A 19605-nucleotide genomic window follows, 5' to 3' on the forward strand; every position below is an offset into this window, starting at 1 on the left:
AATCTGGCCCAGCCATGTATTTCAGGACCTCAGCAGTTTTCAACAAACTGGAGTAAAATCTCTTATTACTTCTGAACTCCTTACATCATTCAGTATGAAAAATTAAACCATGTTGGTGCTGCTGCTGTATTCCCTTACCAGATAAGAAATAGTCTATAGTCTGGACCATTTCTACCATAGCTACAATAATTTTGAAAGCTATAACATCAAAACCTGGAAATATACTCCCTGAGAGAGTTCCTTTTTAGTAGGAAATCTGTTTAGAAGCATTCTCAGTTATTCTTTTAGATTAATTTATAGAATCAAAAATCTAAGCTTCAGTTAAATTAAGCTAAAGCTTAATTTACAGTTTTAAGACATACATGTTTGTATAACCCACATATATACAATTTAAAACTAGGAACCACATACAAGAGAAAACATTTGTCATTTGTCATTCATGAAACAAGTTTGTTCAAATTAATTTCATATAGCCATATAATGACAACTTGGTTACATGGAATTCAAATTCATGTTTCACCAATTCTAAAGATTATTTTAAATTTTTATTCATTCTTGCTATGCAATACATCCTGACTGTAGTTTCCAATCCCTGTACTCCTCCCAGGTCTGCCATCCCCCTTCTCCCTAAGATACACTCCTCTTTCCTGAAAACCTCACCCTCAAACAGACCAGTGTTCCCAAGGGTCCTCAACTGAACATTGCACAGCACAACAAGATAAAATAGGACCAAACACAAACCCTCACATTAAAACTGGGTGAGACAATCAGGTATGAGAGAAAGGGTCCCAAAAGCTGGCAAGAGTGACAGAAATATTCCCATTCTTACTATTAGTAGTATCCACAAAACACCAAGCTCATAAGGTATATGCAGAAGACCTACAGGTTCCTTGATTGCTGCTTTCAGTCTCTGTGAGCCCACATGAGCCCAGCTTACATGATTTTATGGATCATGCTTTCTCAGTGTCCTCAAACCCTTTTGGATTAAAGATTTTTTAAAAAATATTTCTACCCCATCCAGTTTTTTTTTCCTTTTTTTATTGATATATTTTTTTATTTACATTTCAAATGATTTCCCCTTTCCTGGCTCCCCACTCCCCCCAAAAGTCCCATAAGCCCTCTTCCCTCCCCCTGTTCCCCATCCCCCTTCCCACTTCCCTGTTCTGGTATTGCCTTATACTGCTAAACTGAGCCTTTCCAGAAGCAGAAGCCCCTCTTCCATTCTTCTTGGACATCATTTGATATGTGGATTATGACTTGGGTAATTCAAGTTTCCGTTTATCAGTGAGTGCCTACCATGATTGACCTTTCAAACTCAGGGCTGAAATCAATGAAGTGGAAACAAAGAGAACCATACAAAGAATCAACAAAACCAGGATCAGGTACTTTGAAAAAAATCAACAAGATAGATAAACCCTTAGCCAGACTATCCAAAGGGCACAGAGACAGTATCCAGATTAACAAAATTAGAAATGAAAAGGGAGATATAACAACAGAAACTGAGGAAATTCAAAAACTCATCGGGTCCTACTACAAAAGCCTATACTCAATACAGCTGGAGAATCTGGAGGAAATGGACAATTTCCTAGACAGAGACCAAATACCAAAATTAATCAAATAGATCATCTAAACAGTCCCATAATCCCTAAAGAAATAGAATGGGTCATAGAAAGTCTACCTCATCCAGTTTTATTAAATTAAAATTAAATTAATTAAATTAATTAATTGGAAGGTTAGTTGTTTTTAAAACTTGATACCAAATATATTGCTTATGCTTTCTTTTCAATCTCTAAATGAAAATGTTGGGAATTCAGTCAATTTTCTTACTACCTTGTTTAAAGAGTTACAGAAAGTATATATTATTCTATATATGAATTGTTCAAATACATTTAACTCCATGTAGTATGAGTATATATATTCAAATTAAAAATAAATTAATATCCTTTAATTTTGTCTTTAAAAAATACATTCACAGGGAATATTTCATTCCCATAACACTAAACTGAATACATATAAAATCAAACTATTAATCCAAAATTTTTAGAAATGACATTATTGATATATTTATCAACCATTTGATAAGATTAGAAACTTCAGAAGGCCCACAGACACAAAAAAATGAAAATCTTAGGGAACATATAACTAGGACAATGTTATAGTTTGCTTCTTCCATGTCCTCAAAGGATTACATTTTATAGCATTATCTGAAGCTTGTAAAGTGGTAGACATTTTGTGGTGGTGTGTTAGTGGCTTTTCAATTGCTGTAATAAAACACCATAGCTAAGGAAACTTATAAAAGACAGAAAGTTTATTTGGACTTAAGGTTATAGAGGGATAACATTCCATCCTCAATGGGAAAAATGGGAATAAATTATAGGTATGATAACAGAAGAAGGAAGGTATGAGATTACAGATTTTACTACAATCAGGAAGCAGAGAGAGTGAATTACCATAAAGAATTGTCTCATAAAAAGCCTTAAAGGGATATAGGCCAATTAACTATAACACAAAACTTTCAAAATGTAAGCCAAAATAAATAGTACCTACTTTCAAGTTGCAGTGTTGAGTTTCTTATATATTTTATTACACTAAGAGAAAACTGAGTAATATAATGCCCACACTATTATATTATTTACATAACAGAGTCCTAGGCCATGAATAAGGATAATGCATAAGAAATATTCCCTTTTGCCTTTGTCAGGAGATGAAAGAAAGAGAAGGGTAATTATCTTTGAAGGAAACTAGAGCCTCCTAGAAAACAAATGTTTATTCCCAATAGGAAAATATATCTTTTAGGACTTCTCTCAGTTGAAGTAAAGATTTTGATCCAAATTCAGTCCATTTCTGATTGTAGGCAATAGTAGAAAGGCTTTAGTGAGTCAAATTGAGATCACTTCAGCTAGAAAAGAAAGTGAGGTACAGAGATAAGAAAAGGTTTCATTGTGCCGAGAAACACATTTGATAGCATATTTCTGGGAAATTGATCCACTAAAGAAAGCTCAATCAAGAGGTTATAGAACTCTAAATTTTGTTAAAGGCACCCATATAACAGTTCATAATAAAATGAAGAGCTGTTCATAGCACGTTTTCTCTGAGAAGCAGTACTTAGGAAAGCAAAACATACTGTAGAGACAGAAGCAAGGGAATCTGAGAGAAAAGAAACTTTTGCTTTGTTGACATAAAGCTTTTTGTGCTACAATAAGATTATAGTATGAATATCTATCTCACGCTTCAACTTCTCTATGAAGATGGAGCTGCATCTGGTGAGTGACTTCATGCTATGTGAAAAGAAAGTTGGAGTGGAATTTACAGAGGGAATCTAAGAATGAGGTGCATAAACATGGGGGAGAGAGAACAGAGAAATTTGATAGTGCTACACTGATTTGGAATCAACTGGAATAATGATTTTAATACACTCATGATGACAGAAATTCTATAATTTAACTACTTGAAAATAGCACTCCTGTATTATGAATTAAATTGCCAACATGCAAAGTATGAGGAACATATAAATCATATATCCTTATACCTTCAAAAGACAAGTCTGTGTCTTTGTCACATTCAAACACATAGATTCTACCTCAGTAGGTCTAGTATTTTATCTTATCTAGCATTAAGTCAGAGGTTCAATAACAATAATAATTAACATATGCAATATGAATTACCCAGAGGTGCTCACCTATCCATGGACATATAAATTCATATCAAGAAGTGTCCTTTTAAACTACATTGTTGAAGTTGGCATAGAATATATAATTGCATTGCAAAACAAAAGTGAGGAAAAAAGAATATGTAACATGACTCAAGTAATTCCAAATTTGAACCTGGAAAACCTCATTAAGATTTAAACCTGTAGGCTGATCTCAATTGTTTCAATGTCTAATATTCTGTAATCTCCAGAGTAGTCACTGGTCCTCCAAGACCTTAGGCAGTTTTCACTCATTACATTGCTAAAATAAGTCTAGATAACTGCTCTCTATTTGGAGTCTCTTGTATTTAGGCTAGGGATTTGAACTGATGGCCCTACAGCTATGTAATATCAAAGGCTGTCTCAGGTCATTTAGGCATTGTACCAGGTGACTATTTTTTATGGATGCTACATTTTATGGCTCAATTAGCTAGTAGGAATACTTTTCGATGTCTCATTGGGCATACACCAGTCATGACTCATGACATAAACAGTTAGAAAAACAGTGCCAGAATGAGAGAAGCAAAGTAATGAGACAGCCTAGGGCAAGGGATGCAGACATTCCAATGATATCTCTGTGAATGCCTTGATCTCAAGCCTTTAGCTTGCTGCAGAGTTCTCTGAAGTGTCTTTAGGGATGCTTCTCTATTATATTGCATAGAGCCTGTTTTTTTCTGTACATAATACTCTCTTTCATAATGGTTATTTTGCCATAGGTTTATTTTGTTCTCAAAAGATATTATTTTAAAATTTTTAGTGGTTATAAGACCTGAATGCAAATGCTAAAAAAATTGATTTCAGTTTAATGATGACTCCTGTTTTTGAATGATGTCTTTTCTCTTATATATTATTACATTTATAGATATTATTATATTTATTATATTTATAGTTTCTTTATTTACTTGCCTATAATTTTTCTATCATATAACCTAGCTAATACCTCTTCAGTTCTGCATTTACAAACCCCTAGCAATTAAATATATTTCAGACAAGTATGTCCTTTTTAACAAGTATGTCCTTTCATTATAGTTTTTAATACCTTGTTTCTAATTTTTCATTGATTTAATCAGATTTGTTTTTATCATCCATATGTTTTATCAAAATTTTCACCTTAATCTTTTCCTTATTCTCTAAGAAAACTTGAACTTTCCTTAAATTATTTTTTCTTATTCTTTGTCTTAGCTGATCTGCCTATAATGTTCACATTCATGACAAGTTTTATCCATAATTCACAACAAAAGTATGACAGCCACTTCTACCTTTCTATGCATATGTTTTACTGTAACCACTCATGTTTTGGAATTAGTTTCTGTATTATTACTTTTTATTGTATCTATAACAGAGTTCTACAGAAAGAGTAATTTTAGTGGGTATATAATCTTCTTGCATTTCTGTACATGATGTGTAAGATTTTAAAATCACCATCTGTTAACAGCCTTCTTGTTGTACTATGATATAGCACAACATATAGCAAGAAATGACAAGCCCATAACAGAAATATGGAAAACATGAGTATTAGGTTTGAGTCTCAATATATACAGAAGGAAGGGGTAAGACTTGTTCTTACTAGATATTTAGGTTTGCTGTATTAAAATAAAGCATTTACCTAAGTCTAAGTCACTTTGCTACTGTAGCTAAACTACCTAGGTCTCTTTGAGGCCAGAAACTGCAATCTCTGAAATTTAGCACCTCATTGTAAAACAACAGATTTTTAAGTAAGGGATTAATTGCCTGAGCTTTCCCCCTCTTTCCCAGATGACTCTTCCTTGTCAGGAGAGGGGGAAGTTTGGAACAATAAACTTCTATTGAACCAGGAAAAGGAAGTCAAATTTTACACAGGCAAACATGGTTTAAACTCACAGAAATTCATATATACAGATGTATGCATACATTTTCTTAAAGCTCCATTGGAACCAGTTGGGACCCATTTTCATATTAACTCATAATTACATATGTATACACACCCAACCATATTTGGAGCAAAAAACCAAGCACCAGTTCAAAATGAGCTTACTTATTCTGGATAAAACGTGAGCTCCATTCTTTATTGCATAGAGAAAGAAAAAGTGTCAAGCCTTTTATTGCTGAGTGGATTAAATCCAAGTCTGTTAGAAGAAAGCTTTGTTTTCTTTAACAAGACAAAGGATGCCTCGCTATTAAGAAAAGGCCTAGAAACTTGGATTACCCAAGTCATAATCCACATATCAAATGATGTTCAAGAAGAACGGAGGAGTGGCCCCTGGTTCTGAAAAGGCTCAGTGCAGCAGTTTAGGGGAATACCAGAACACGGAAGTGGGAAGGGGAGGTGGGGGAACAGGGGAAAGGAAGAGGGTTTATGGGACTTTCAGGAATGGGTAGCCAAGAAATGGGAGATCATTTAAAATGTAAATAAAAAATATATCGGAAAAAAAAAAAAAAAAAAGCCTGTCCTATCCCAGGCTAAGGTAAAGCCTGCCTGGTCCTTCTGCTCTTTCCTCAGTATCTTCTATTTTTTTTCTTTCCTTCTGCATTCTGCATACTTATCTCTAGGTTTTTTTTTTAAGTTACCTTATAGTTTCTAAGTTATTCCACTCTGCATTCTCCTTCTAATCTTTCTCTCTTCTCCTAATGTCACAATAATTCTGTTACTCTCAATACCGTTACCCCCAATGCTATGCCATTACTTCTAAGTTCTTCTTGAGTTCAGTTCTGTCTAAAAGTATTCTGTCTAAAACATTTTCTTTAACTCAACTAAGTTCAGTTCTGTCTAAAAGGTTCTGTCTAAAAAAATAAATGTTCTCTCTCTTTTTTGTCCTAATCTTTCAGAATACATGATCACATGGTAAAATGTTCACCACAAATGTACACATAAATTAAACTGACAAATTTAATAAGAAGTTTACAACAGAATATTTACATGCATGCATATCCACTAGAAGTAATTGTAAGACCCGAAAAAAAAAAAAAAAAAAAAAAAAACGAGGGCGCCCAATTGCCCCACACCTCAGAAGGCGACACCCATATCACTTGAGAGAAACAGTATTGATGCAATAAGCAAGAGGATTTTTATTCCAGAATTCTGGGTTCCACAGCCGTACACTGTGCAAGGGTAGAGGACATTGGACCCTGAATGCAGAATTGCGACAGCTTTTATAAGTTTACAACAAAGCCTGCGAATCACAAACCAATCATTCCTTAGACTCAAGAGCCTGCTAAGTAATAGCCAATTGATTTGTACCACTCCATAGTTTTTAGGCCAATCAGTTTAAATTATCGGAGCCCATGCTCTGTGAACCAATTAGTTTCCTATTTTCTTGGAGGTCTATAGCTGCGTGAACTCCTGGATGGGGGTAATGGCATAAGCAGTTTACAGAAGCAAGATAAGCAGATAATTAGGTCATTTCCAGTTACCTTACAGGGCCAGGATCACCTATTCAAGGCCTTTTTGCCTAGCCCTTAACAAAGGGCAGACTCTGGAATGTGAACTTTTGTGACCAAGGTATTAGTGACATTTTGTATAGATAAACTGAGTCAATATTTTATCTTCTGTACTAGCACTTATAGTAAATTCTTTTTTTTTAATTTATTGATATATTTATTTACATTTCAAATGATTTTCCCTTTTCTGGACCCCCACTCCCCGAAAGTCCCATCAGCCCCCTTCCCTCCCCCTGTTTTCCCACCCAACACTTCCTACTACCCTGTTCTGGTTTTGCCCTAAACTGCTTCACTGAGTCTTTCCAGAACAAGGGACCACTCATCCATTCTTCTTGTACCTCATTTGATGTGTGGATTATATTTTGGGTTTTCCAGTTTTCTAGGTTAACTCCCACTTATTAGTGACTGCATACCATGATTCATCTTTTGAGTCTGAGTTACCTCACTTAGTATGATGTTCTCCAGCTCCATCCATTTGCCTAAGAATTTCATGAATTCATTGTTTCTAATGGCTGAATAGTACTCCATTGTGTATATATACCACATTTTTTGCATCCACTCTTCTGTTGAGGGATACTTGGGTTCTTTCCAAATTCTGGCAATTATAAATAGGGCTGCTATGAACATAGTGGAACATGTATCCTTATTACATGCTGGGGAATCTTCTGGGTATATGCCCAGGAGTAGTATAGCAGGATCTTCTGGAAGTGAGGTGCCCAGTTTTCAGAGGAACCGCCAGACTGATTTCCAGAGTGGTTGTACCAATTTGCAACCCCACCAGCAGTGGAGAAGTGTTCCTCTTTCTCCACACCCTCTCCAACACCTGCTGTCTCCTGAATTTTTAATCTTAGCCATTCTGACTGGTGTAAGGTGAAATCTCAGGGTTGTTTTGATTAGCATTTCCCTAATGACTAATGAAGTTGAGCATTTTTTAAGATGCTTCTCCACCATCCGAAGTGCTTCAGGTGAAAATTCTTTGTTTAACTCTGTACTCCATTTTTTTTTCATAGGGTTATTTGGTTTTCTGGAGTCTTAACTTCTTGAGTTCTTTGTATATATTGGATATTAGCATTCTATCTGATGTAGGATTGGTGAAGATCTTTTCCAAATTGGTTGGTTGATGGTGTCCTTTGCTTTACAGAAACTTTGTAATTTTATGAGGTCCCATTTGTCAATTCTTGCTCTTAGAGCATATGCTATTGGTGTTCTGTTCAGAAACTTTCTCCCTGTACCGATGTCCTCAAGGGTCTTCCCCAGTTTCTTTTCTATTAGCTTCAGAGTGTCTGGCTTTATGTGGAGGTCCTTGATCCATTTGGAGTTGAGCTTAGTACTAGGAGACAAGGATGGATCAATTCGCATTCTTCTGCATGCTGCCCTCCAGTTGAACCAGCACCATATGTTGAAAAGGCTATCTTTTTTCCATTGGATATTTTCTGCCCCTTTGTCGAGGATCAAGTGGCCATAGGTGTGTGGGTTCACTTCTGATTCTTCCATCCTGTTACATTGATCTGCCTGCCTGTGACTGTACCAATACCATGCAGTTTTAACACTATTGCTCTGTAGTATTGCTTGAGGTCAGGGATACTGATACCCCCAGAATTTCTTTTATTGTTGAGAATAGTTTTAGCTATCCTGTTTGTTTTTTTTTTGTTGTTGTTTGTTTTTTTTTTTTTTTTTTTTTGTTATTCCAGATGAATTTGAGGATTGCTCTTTCTAACTCTGTGAAGAATTGAGTTGGGATTTTGATTTGTATTGCATTGAATCTGTATATTGCTTTTGGCAAAATGGCCATTTTAACTCTATTAATCCTGCCGATCCATGAGCATGGGAGGTTTTTCCATTTTTTGAGGTCTTCTTCCATTTCCTTCTTCAGAGTCTTGAAATTCTTGTCATACAGATCTTTCACATGGTAAGAGTCACCCCAAGGTACTTTATACTGTTTGTGGCTGTTGTGAAGGGTGTCATTTCCCTAATTTCTTTCTCAGCCTGCTTATCCCTTGAGTATAGGAAGGCTACTGATTTGCTTGAGTTGATTTTATAACCTGCCACTTTGCTGAAGTTGTTTATCAGCTATAAGTATCAGCTATAGGAGTTCTCTAGAGTTTTTTGGGTCACTTAGGCAGACTATCATATCATCCTCAAATAATGATATTTTGACTTCTTCCTTTCCAATTTGCATCCCTTTGAACTCCTTATGTTCTCTAATTGCCCAAGCTAGTACCTCAAGTACAATATTGAAAAGATAAGGAGAAAGTGGGCAGCCCTGTCTAGTCCCTGATTTTAGTGGGATTACTTCAAGTTTCTCTCCATTTAGTTTGATGCTGGCTACCGGTTTGCTGTATATTGCTTTAAGGATGTTTAGGTATGGGCTTTGAATTCCTGTTCTTTCCAAGACTTTAAGCATGAAAGGATGCTGAATTTTGTCAAATGCTTTTTCAGCCTCCAATGAAATGACCATGTGTTTTTTTTTTTCTTGAGTTTGTTTATGTAGTGGATTGCATTGATGGATTTCTGTGTATTGAACCAACCCTGCATCCCTGGGATAAAGCCTACTTGATCATGGTAGACGATCATTTTGATGTGTTCTTGGATTCGGTTGGCAAGAATTTTATTGAGTATTTTTGCATTGATATTCATAAGGGAAATTGGTCTGAAGTTTTCTTTCTTTGTTGGATCTTGTGTGGTTTTGGTATCAGTGTAATTGTGGCTTTGTAGAAGGAATTGGGTAGTGTTCCTTCTGTTTCTATTTTGTGGAATAGTTTGAAGAGTATTGGTGTTAGGTCTTCTTTGAAGGTCTGATAGAATTCTGTGCTGAAACCATCTGATACTGTGCTTTGTTTGGTTGGAAGACTTTGTATGACCCCTTCTATTTTTTTGAGGGGTTATGGGACTGTTTAGATGATGTATTTGGTCCTGATTTAATTTTGGTATTTGGTATCTGTCTAGGAAATTGTCCATTTCCTCCAGATTCTCCAGTTGTGTTGAGTATAGGGTTTTGTAGTAGGATCTGATGATTTTTTGTGTTTCCTCGGTTTTTGTTGTAATATCTCCCTTTTCATTTCTAATTTTGTTAATTTGGATACTTTCTCTGTGCCCTTTGGTCAGTCTGGCTAAGAGTTTATCTATCTTGTTGATTTTCTCAAAGAACCAGCTCCTGGACTCATTGATTCTTTGTGTGGTTCTATTTGTTTCCACTTGCTTGATTTCAGCCCTGAGTTTCATGATTTCCTGTCTTCTACTCCTCCTGTGTGAAATAGCTTCTTTTTGTTCCAGGGCTTTCAGGTGTATCATTAAGCTGCTAGTGTATGCTCTCTCCATTTTCTTTTTGGAGGTACTCAGGGCTATGAGTTTTCCTCTTAGCACTGTTTTCATTGTGTCCCAAAGATTTGGGTATTTTGTGACTTCATTTTCATTAAATTCTAAAAAGTCTCTGATTTCTTTCTTTATTTCTTCTTTGGCCAAGGTGTCATTGAGTAGAGTATTCTTCAGCCTCCATGTGTATGTGGGCTTTCTGTTGTTTTTGTTGCTACTGAAGACCACTCTTACGCCATAGTGATCTGATAGGAGGCATGGGATTAGTTCGATCTTCTTGTATTTGTTGCGGTCTTTCTTGTGACCAGTTATATGGTCGATTTTGGAGAAGGTACCATGAGGTGCTGAGAAAAAGGTATATTCTTTTGCTTTAGGGTGAAATGTTCTATGAATATCAGTCAAATCCAATTGGTCCAAAGCTTCAATTAGTTTTACTGTGTCCCTGTTTAGTTTCTGTTTTCCTGATCGATCCATTGAGGAGAGTGGAGTGTTGAAGTCACCCACAATTATTGTGTTAGGTGCAATGTGTGCTTTGAGCTTTAGTAAAGTTTCTTTTACGAATGAGTGTGCCCTTGCACTTGGTGCATAGATATTCAGAATTGAAAGTTCTTCTTGGTGGATTTTTCCTTTGACCAGCAAGAAGTGACCTTCCATGTCTCTTTTGATGACTTTAGGTTGAAAGTCAATTTTATCTGATATTAGAATGGCTACTCTGGCTTGTTTCCTGAGACCATTGGCTTGTAAAATTGTCTTCCAGCCTTTTACTCTAATGTTATTTTTGTCTTTGACATTTAGGTGTGTTTCCTGTATGCAGCAAAATGTAGGGTCCTGTTTCCTTATCCAGCCTGTTAGTCTAAGTCTTTTTATTGTGGAGTTGAGTCCATTGACATTAAGAGATATTAAGGAATAGTGATTATTCCTTCCTGTCATTTTCGATGTTATTTTTATATTTGAGTGGTTATGTTCTTTTGCGTTTGATGAAAGAAGGTAACTATCTTGCTTTTTCCAGGGTGTCATTTCCCTCCTTGTATTGTAGTTTTCCTCCTATTATTCTTTGTAGAGCTGTGTTTGTGGAAAGATATTGTGTAAATTTGGTTTTGTCATGGAATGCCTTGGTTTCTCCATCTATTGTGATTGAGTGCTTTGCTGGGTATAATAGTCTTGGCTAACATTTGTGTTCTCTTAGATTCTGCATGAGATCTGCTCAGGATCTTCTAGCTTTCATGGTCTCTGGTGAGAAGTCTGGTGTGATTCTGATTGGTCTTCCCTTATATGTTACTTGGCCTTTTTGTAAATTATTTATTCCTTTTATATGACCTTCTGTTAATGGTTTTGCAACCTTTGGCCACCTGCTTTAAGTAGTAGATGCCTGCTTGCTATCTTAGAAGAAGTTAACACATAACACTAATGAGTATTCTCATTGAAGTTTTTCCTATATGACAGGATTTAATAGCAGGATATTATAAAAGAGCTTAATAATTACTATATTTTTAGGAATTCTTCTAGGACAATTCTTAATGATTAAGAAATTTTCTATGTGTCTATATAGAATTACCATAAGACAGTAGTACATCTTTTCTGTTCTACAGAAATCTGCTCAAAAGGTTAGACTAATACCTAGTGATTGTTGTATGTATTTAATGATAACAAGAAAAACATATTAAAAGTAGGAATCTTTCTTAAAATAGATTTCTCCTGGGGCTTGCCTATTGGTGAAAATCCATCATAGAGCGATGAAGCCAAGGTGGACCCATCTCAGGAAGATCACCTCCTAGATTTTAGCTTTTACTTACTGGATCCTGACAATATTATAATAGATTTATATCTTTATGTTCCCCCCAAAATGCTATCCATATACTTGGACCCCTAAAATACTTAGCATATGATTCAATCTAGATCAAAGTGACCTAGAATTAGGAAACAAAATTTTATTAGTCTCAATTAGATGTGAAAGATATAAGAATCAAAAAAGGCATTCAGTTAAATCATGAAATATAGAGTTAAGAGAGCATAACATTCTTGTTTCTAAAGGTAGGGACAGAGGGCAGAAATGCCATGAAATTAGAAAATTGTATTTTTTTCCTTTCTTTTGCTGTAATTGAACTTTTACCAGATTAGAACATACTCAATCACACTGGTTGCAAATTTTTATCACATCATCAAGTGACTCATGCATCTCTTCCAAAGACATTCTCAAAAATCACATTTTACTACTTTTTTATTTGATAGGTGTTTATTGAAGAGATAAATGTTACAATTTTATCCATCAGCAAAATCTACCCAAAGCTGAGACTATGTACCAGTAAAATTAAAAAATAAATCATTATGAAATGACACAAGCAAAAATGATACCATACATATAGCCATATGCCTTCTATTTTCCTAATACATTGTAAAGCCACAGCACAGAGCTGAAGACACCATATGTTTTGATCCTCAGTTTTGTGTTCTTTGTTCACTTTCTGACTAAATCAGATTATCACTATTGCTTATAGCTAGCACAGTAAAGAACAGTTTCCACATTTTTTATTGTATATTTTATTTATTTACATTTCAAATATTTTCTCCTTTCCAGGTCTCCTCTTCGGAAAACTCATATTCCATCCCCCTCCTCCTGTCTCTATGAGGATGCTTCACAAGCCACCAACCCTCTCCCAACTTTCTGCCCTGGCATTACACTATACTGGAGCATCAAAACCCTCGGAACCAAGGTCCACTTCTCCCATTGATGTCCAACAATGCCATCCTCTGCTGCATGTGCATCTAAAGCCATGGGTCCATTAACATGTAGGCTTTGGTTCGTAGTCCAGTCCCTAGGAGCTCCCAGGCTCTGGACAATTGAAACTTGCTTTCCTCCTGGGTCTGCAAACATCCTAAGCTCCTTCAATCCCTTCTCCATCAGGCATGACTCGAGCAGTCCAATTGTTGGCTGTGAACATCCACCTCTGTATTTGTCAGTCTCTGGCAGAGCCTCTCAGGTGACAGCTTTATTAGGCTCTAGTCAGCAAGTACATCTTGTCATGCACAATAGCATCCAGGTTTGACAAATGTATATGGGGTGGATCCCCAGGTGGGCCAGTCTCTGGATGGCCTTTTCTTCCCACTCTTATCCACACTTTGTGTTGATGTTTCCTCCTGTGATTATTTTGTTCCCCCTTCTCAAAAGCACTGAAGCACCACACTTTGATTTTCCTTCTTCTTGAGCTTCATGTGGTCTTTGAAATGTATCTTGGGTTTTCGGAACTTTTGGGCTAATATTCACTTATCAGTGAGTACATACCATGTGTGTTCTTTTGATGCCTCACTCAGGAAGATTCATTCTAGTTCCATTCATTTGCCTAAGAATTTCATGAATTCATTGTTTTTAATAGCTGAGTAGTATTTTACTGTATAAATGTAGCACATTATCTGTATCCATTTCCCAGTTGAAGGGCAAATGGGTTGTTTCCAGCTTCTGGCTATTATAAATATAGCTGCTATAAATGTAACAGAGAATGTATCCTTGCCACGTTTTGGAACATCTTCTGTGTATATGTGCAGGTGTGGTATAGCTGGGTCCTCAGGTAGTACTATGTGCAATATTCAGAGGACCTGCCAAACTGAATTCTAGAGTGTTTGTACCAGTTTGCAATCCCACCAGTAGTGGAGGGGTGTTCCTCTTTCTCCACATCATCACCAGCATCTTCTGTCATCTGAGTTTTTGATCTTAGCCATTCTGACTGGTGTGAGGTGGAATCTCAGGGTTGTTTTGATTTGGATTTCTCTGATGACTAAGAATGTTCAAGAATTCTTTAGCTGCTTCTCTGAAAATCAAGTTTCCTTCAGTTAAGAATTCTCTGTTTAGCTCTGTTCCCTATTTTTAAATAGGGTTATTTGTTTGTCTGGAGTCTAGTATCTTGAGATTTTTGTATTTATTGGATATTAGCCCTCTCATGTATGTAGGTTTGGAAAATATCTTTTCCCACTCTGTTGGGTGCCTTTTGGTCCTATTGACAGTATCCTTTACATTACAGAAGCTTTGGAATTTTATGAGATCACATTTGTTGATAGTTAATCTTAAAGCATAAGCCATTGGTGTTCTGTTCAGATTGTTTTTTCCCCTGTACCCAAGTGTTTGAGGCTTTTTCCCACTTTCTCTTCTATTAGATTCAGTGTATCTGGTTTTATGTGGGAGTCCATGATCCACTTGGACTTGATATTTGTACAAGGAGATAAGAATGGATCAATTTTCATTCTTTTACATGTTGACCTACAGTAGAACCAGAATCACTTTGTTGAAAATGCTGTCTTTCCAATGGATGGTTTTAGCTACTCTGTGAAAGATCAAGTGACCTTAGGTGCATGGGTTCATTTCTGAGTCTTCAATTCTATTACATTTATCTACCTACTTGTCACTGTACCAATCAATACTATGCAGTTTTTGTCACTATTGCTCTCTAGTACAACCTGAGATCAGGGATGGTGATTTTCCCAGTTCTTTTATTGTTGAGAATAGTTTTTGCTGTCCTAGGGTTTTGTTATTCCAGATGAATTTGCAAATTGAGAATTGGTCTTTCTAACTCTATGAAGAATTGAGTTGAAATTTTGATGGGGATTGCATTGAATCTGTTCATTGCTTTTGGCAAGATGGCCATTTTTATTATATTAATCCTGTCAATCCACAAGCATGGGAGGTCTTTCCACCTTCTGAGGTCTTCTTGATTTCTTTCTTCAAAGACTTGAAGTTCCTGACATACAGTTCTTTCACTTGTTTGGTTAGAGTCACACCAAAATACTTTCTCTATTTCTTTCTTAGCCTGTTTGTCCTTTGAGTAGAGGAATGTTACTGGTTTGTTTGAGTTCCTTTTATTTTATTTCCAGCCACTTTGCTGAAGTTGATTATCAGCTATAGAAAATCTCTGGTGGAATTTTTGGGTCATTTAAATACACTATCATATAATCGGCAAATAGTGATATTTTGACTTTTTCCTTTCCAATTTGTATCCCTTTGACCTCCTTTTATTGCCTAATTGGTCTAGCTTGAACTTCAAGTACTTTATTGAATATATAGGGACAGAGTAGACAGCCTTGTCTACTCCCTGACTTAATTGGGATTGCTTCAAGTTTTTCTCCATTTAGTTTGATGTTGGCTACTGGTTTGCTGTGTATTGCTTTTACTATGTTTAGGTATGGGCCATGAATTCCTGATTTTTCCAAGCCTTTTAACCTGAAGGGATGTTGGATTTTGTCAAATGATTTTTTAGCATCCAATGAAATGATCAGGTGGGTTTTTTTGAGTATGTTTATATAGTGGATTATGTTAGTGGAATTTCATATATTGAATAATTCCTGCATCCTTGGGATGAAGCCTATATGATTATGGTGAATGATCTTGTTGATGGTTCTTGGATTTGGTTTTCAATAACTTTATTGGAAATTTTTTTTGCATTGACATTCATAAGGGAAATTTGACTGAAGTTCTCTATCTTTGTTGAATCTTTCTGCAATTTTGGTGTCAGCATAATAGTGGCTTCATAGAACAAATTGTGTAGTTAGTGTTCCTTCTATTTCTGTTTTGTCAAATAGTTTGAACCATTGGAATTATGTCATCTTTGAAGGTATGATTGAATTCTGCATTAAACCCATCTAGTCCTGGGCTTTTTGGATTGGGGGATTTTTAATAGCTGCTTCTGTTTATTTGAGGTTATGGGAATGGTTAGATATTTCAACTGATTCTGATTCAACTTTGGTATTTGGAATCTGTCTAGAAAATTGTCCATTAAGTTTCTGTCGTTATATCTCCCTTTTCATTTCTGTTTTTGTTAATTTAGCTGCTGTCTTTGTGCCCTCTGGGTATTCTGGATATAACTTTATCTACCTTGTTGATTTTCTCAAAGAACCAGCTCCTGGTTTTGTTGATTGTTTATTTAGTTCTTTTTGTTTTAAATTGGTTGATTTCAGCCCTGAGTTTATTTCCTGATGTCTTCTCATTTTGGGTGTATTTGCTTCTTTTTCTTCTAGAGCCTTAAGATATGCTGTCAAGCTGTTCGTGTACGTTCTCTCCAGTTTCTTTTTTGATTTACTCAGAGCTATGAGTTTTCCTCTTAGCACTGAGTTCTTTGTGTCTCATAAGTTTGGGTATGTTGTGCCTTTATTTTCACTAAATTCTAGTAAATTTTTTATTTCTTTCTTTATTTCTTCCTTGACCATGTTATCATTGAATAGGGTGTTGTTCAGCTTCCATGTGTACGTGGGCTTTCTGTTGTTTTTGTTGCTATTGAAGACCAGCCTAAGCAAAATTCTGAGTCTTATTATGTATGCAGTTTGTTAGTCTATGTCTTTTTATTGGGGAATTGATTCCACTGATATTAATAGATATTAAGGAAGAGTGATTGTTGCTTCCTGTTATTTATGTTCTTAGGGGTGAAAATATGTTTGTATAGCAATCTTTTTTTAGGCTTGTTGAAAGTGTTTTAGTGTTGTATTAGTGTTTTCCATCTCCTATCCTTTGTACGGCTTGATTTTAGAAAGATATTGTATAAATTTTGTTTTATCCTGGAATATATTGGCTTCTCCATCTGTGGCAATTGAAAACTTTGCAGAGTATAGTAGCCTTAGCTGGCGTTTGTGTTCTCTTTGTGTTCATATGAAATCTGCCCAGGATCGTGTAGCTTTCACAGTCTCTGGTGAGAAGTTTGGTGTAATTCTGATAGGTCTACGTTTATGTGTTACTTGAACATTTTCACTTACTGCTTTTAATATTCTTTCTTTGTTTTGTGCATTTGTTATTTTGACTATTATGTGATGGGAAGAATTTCTTCTTTGGTCCCATCTATTTCGAGTTCTATAGGCTTCTTGTATGTTTATGGGCATCTCTTTCTTTAGGTTAGGTAAGTTTTCTTCTACAATTTTTTGGAAATATTTTCTGGCCCTTTAATTTGGAAGTCTTCACTTTCTTCTACACCTACTATCCTTAGTTTTGGTCTTCTCATTGTGTCCTGGATTTCCTGAATGTATTGTATTTTCTTATACAGGTATGTCACAGTTTTCTATGATATCTTCTTCCCCTAAGATTCTCTGTATTCCATTGCTGACTCTAGCATTTATGACTCCTGATTTCATTCTTAAGTAATCTTTTTCCAAGGTTGTCTGTCTCCAATTGTGATTTCTTTATTGTTTCTACTTCCATTTTTAGATCTTGGAAGGTTTTGTTCAATTCCTTCAAAATTTTGGTTGTATTTTCCTATAATTCTTTAAGGGATTTTTTGTTTCCTCTTTAAGGTCTTCTCCTTGTTTACCTGTGTTCTCCTGTATTTCTTTAAGGGAGTTATTTATGTTCTTCTTAAAGTCCACTATTATCATCATGAGGTGTGATTTTAAATCAAAGTCTTAATTTTTTGGTGTGCTGGGGTATCCAGGACTCTTTCTGGTGGGAGAACTGAGTTCTTTTGATGCCAAGTAGCCTTGGTTTTTGTTGTTTATGTTCTTGCCCTTGCCTCTCATCATCTGATTATCTCTGGGTTTATCTGGTCTTGCTGACTCTGACTGCTGTTCTTCCCTACTCCAAGTCTATGTCAGTACTCCAGTTCTCTCAGGGAGGCATTTATATATTGAGAAGTATGGCACAGGGTCAGCACTGGGTTGCAGATGGAAACTGGAAAGGCCCTGTCCCAGGCTGTTCTTTGGCTCTTGTGTCCTTAGGGCTCCAGGCAGGTCCCTTGGAGCAGAAGTGGTAGTCTTACCTGTGCTCACAAGCATGTCCACATTCCTGGGAGACCAGCTCTCTCCCAGTGGTATTTGAGTATGGAGTACCATGACACAGATTAGCTCCAGGCCCTATTGCACAGGATCTGCTCAGGCTCGAGATGGAAACCAGAAGGACTCTTTCCCACATTGCTAATCCAAGAATGTCCTTGTAGGGCTTGGCATACCTGGAGCTCTTAACTCTGAATCACCTCTGAGCAACTTCAACTATTGGCTTTCCCACTTTTCCCTGTGCATTGCCATGAAAGAAATTTCATGTCCCAGAAAATTCTCACACATTTATAAAGCATATACAAAGCTGAAAAAATTTAAAAACACCTTAATATCATTCACTTGTAGAATGAATTAATAACATTTACAATAACTAGTAATTTTGAAATTGGTTACTATAGTTATTGATTGCCAGTGAGCCAGGACTAAGAGCATTCTTGAGTATGAAATGAATATTTGGGATAAAAGCAGCCAACAGAGTTGTTGTTGTTGTTGTTGTTGTTGTTGTTGTAGTTCTTCTTCTTCTTCTTCTTCTTCTTCTTCTTCTTCTTCTCCTTTTTCTACATAATAATTATAGTTTTTAACTTTGAATGAACCTGTAAACTAGTGACAGAAAATGAATGTCTAATTAGATACCTACTCTTATTGAAAAAACATGTAAACATTTGTGTTACATTTCTCTTGTAAATTTTGTATTTAATTAATGATTTGAATTTATGTTTAAACTTGTGGTGAACTTTTAAAATACATACTATGCTATTATGTGTTTTGAAAAACTGTGTAAGAATTGAGAACAATAATAATAATAGAGCAAGCTAATTTAGAAATTAAGAGAGCAGATAAACTGCTCGGTTCCCCCCTCCCCATTTTCTTTCTCTTAGAAGTAAAAACTAGAATGTCTTTTAAAGGTGTCATTTATCTTCCTTGGAGTGACTTTCTGTAGCTGGCAAAGAGTTAAATAATCTCTGAGTCTTAGTGCCTGGCACTTGGAGGACCTACACAGAAAAGATCAAAGGAACTCTTTACTTAACCCCTTGCTATTAACCAATAGGTATTAATCACCCAAGCCAGCAGGTTTTAAACTCAGAAAAAGGGAGAAAGTTTTTAGAATTTTTAGAAGTCGTCAGATTGTACTTTCAGAACAGTTTGAGAGTTTAAAGCCTTCTGGACTATGTCCAATATTGTGGACTGTTTCAGTCCATTACAGACTGGGCAGAATCCCAGCAGAAACATGTCACTGGGATTAGGCATTAATACTTCAAAAGCCATACCATACCGAGTTTTCTTTGTTAGCTCTGGGCTACTGTTCTAGCATCATGCTTACCTGTATGTCAACTGCCAAGCTCCCTTCCTCTATGGTCATGGACTCACCCTCTGAAACTGTATACAATCCCCCAATTAAATGCTTTCTTTATAAGTCATCTTGATAGTGTCTCTTCATCACAATAGAAAAA

The sequence above is a fragment of the Apodemus sylvaticus genome, chromosome X (genome assembly GCF_947179515.1).
Source record: "Apodemus sylvaticus chromosome X, mApoSyl1.1, whole genome shotgun sequence".
NCBI lineage: Eukaryota > Metazoa > Chordata > Mammalia > Rodentia > Muridae > Apodemus > Apodemus sylvaticus.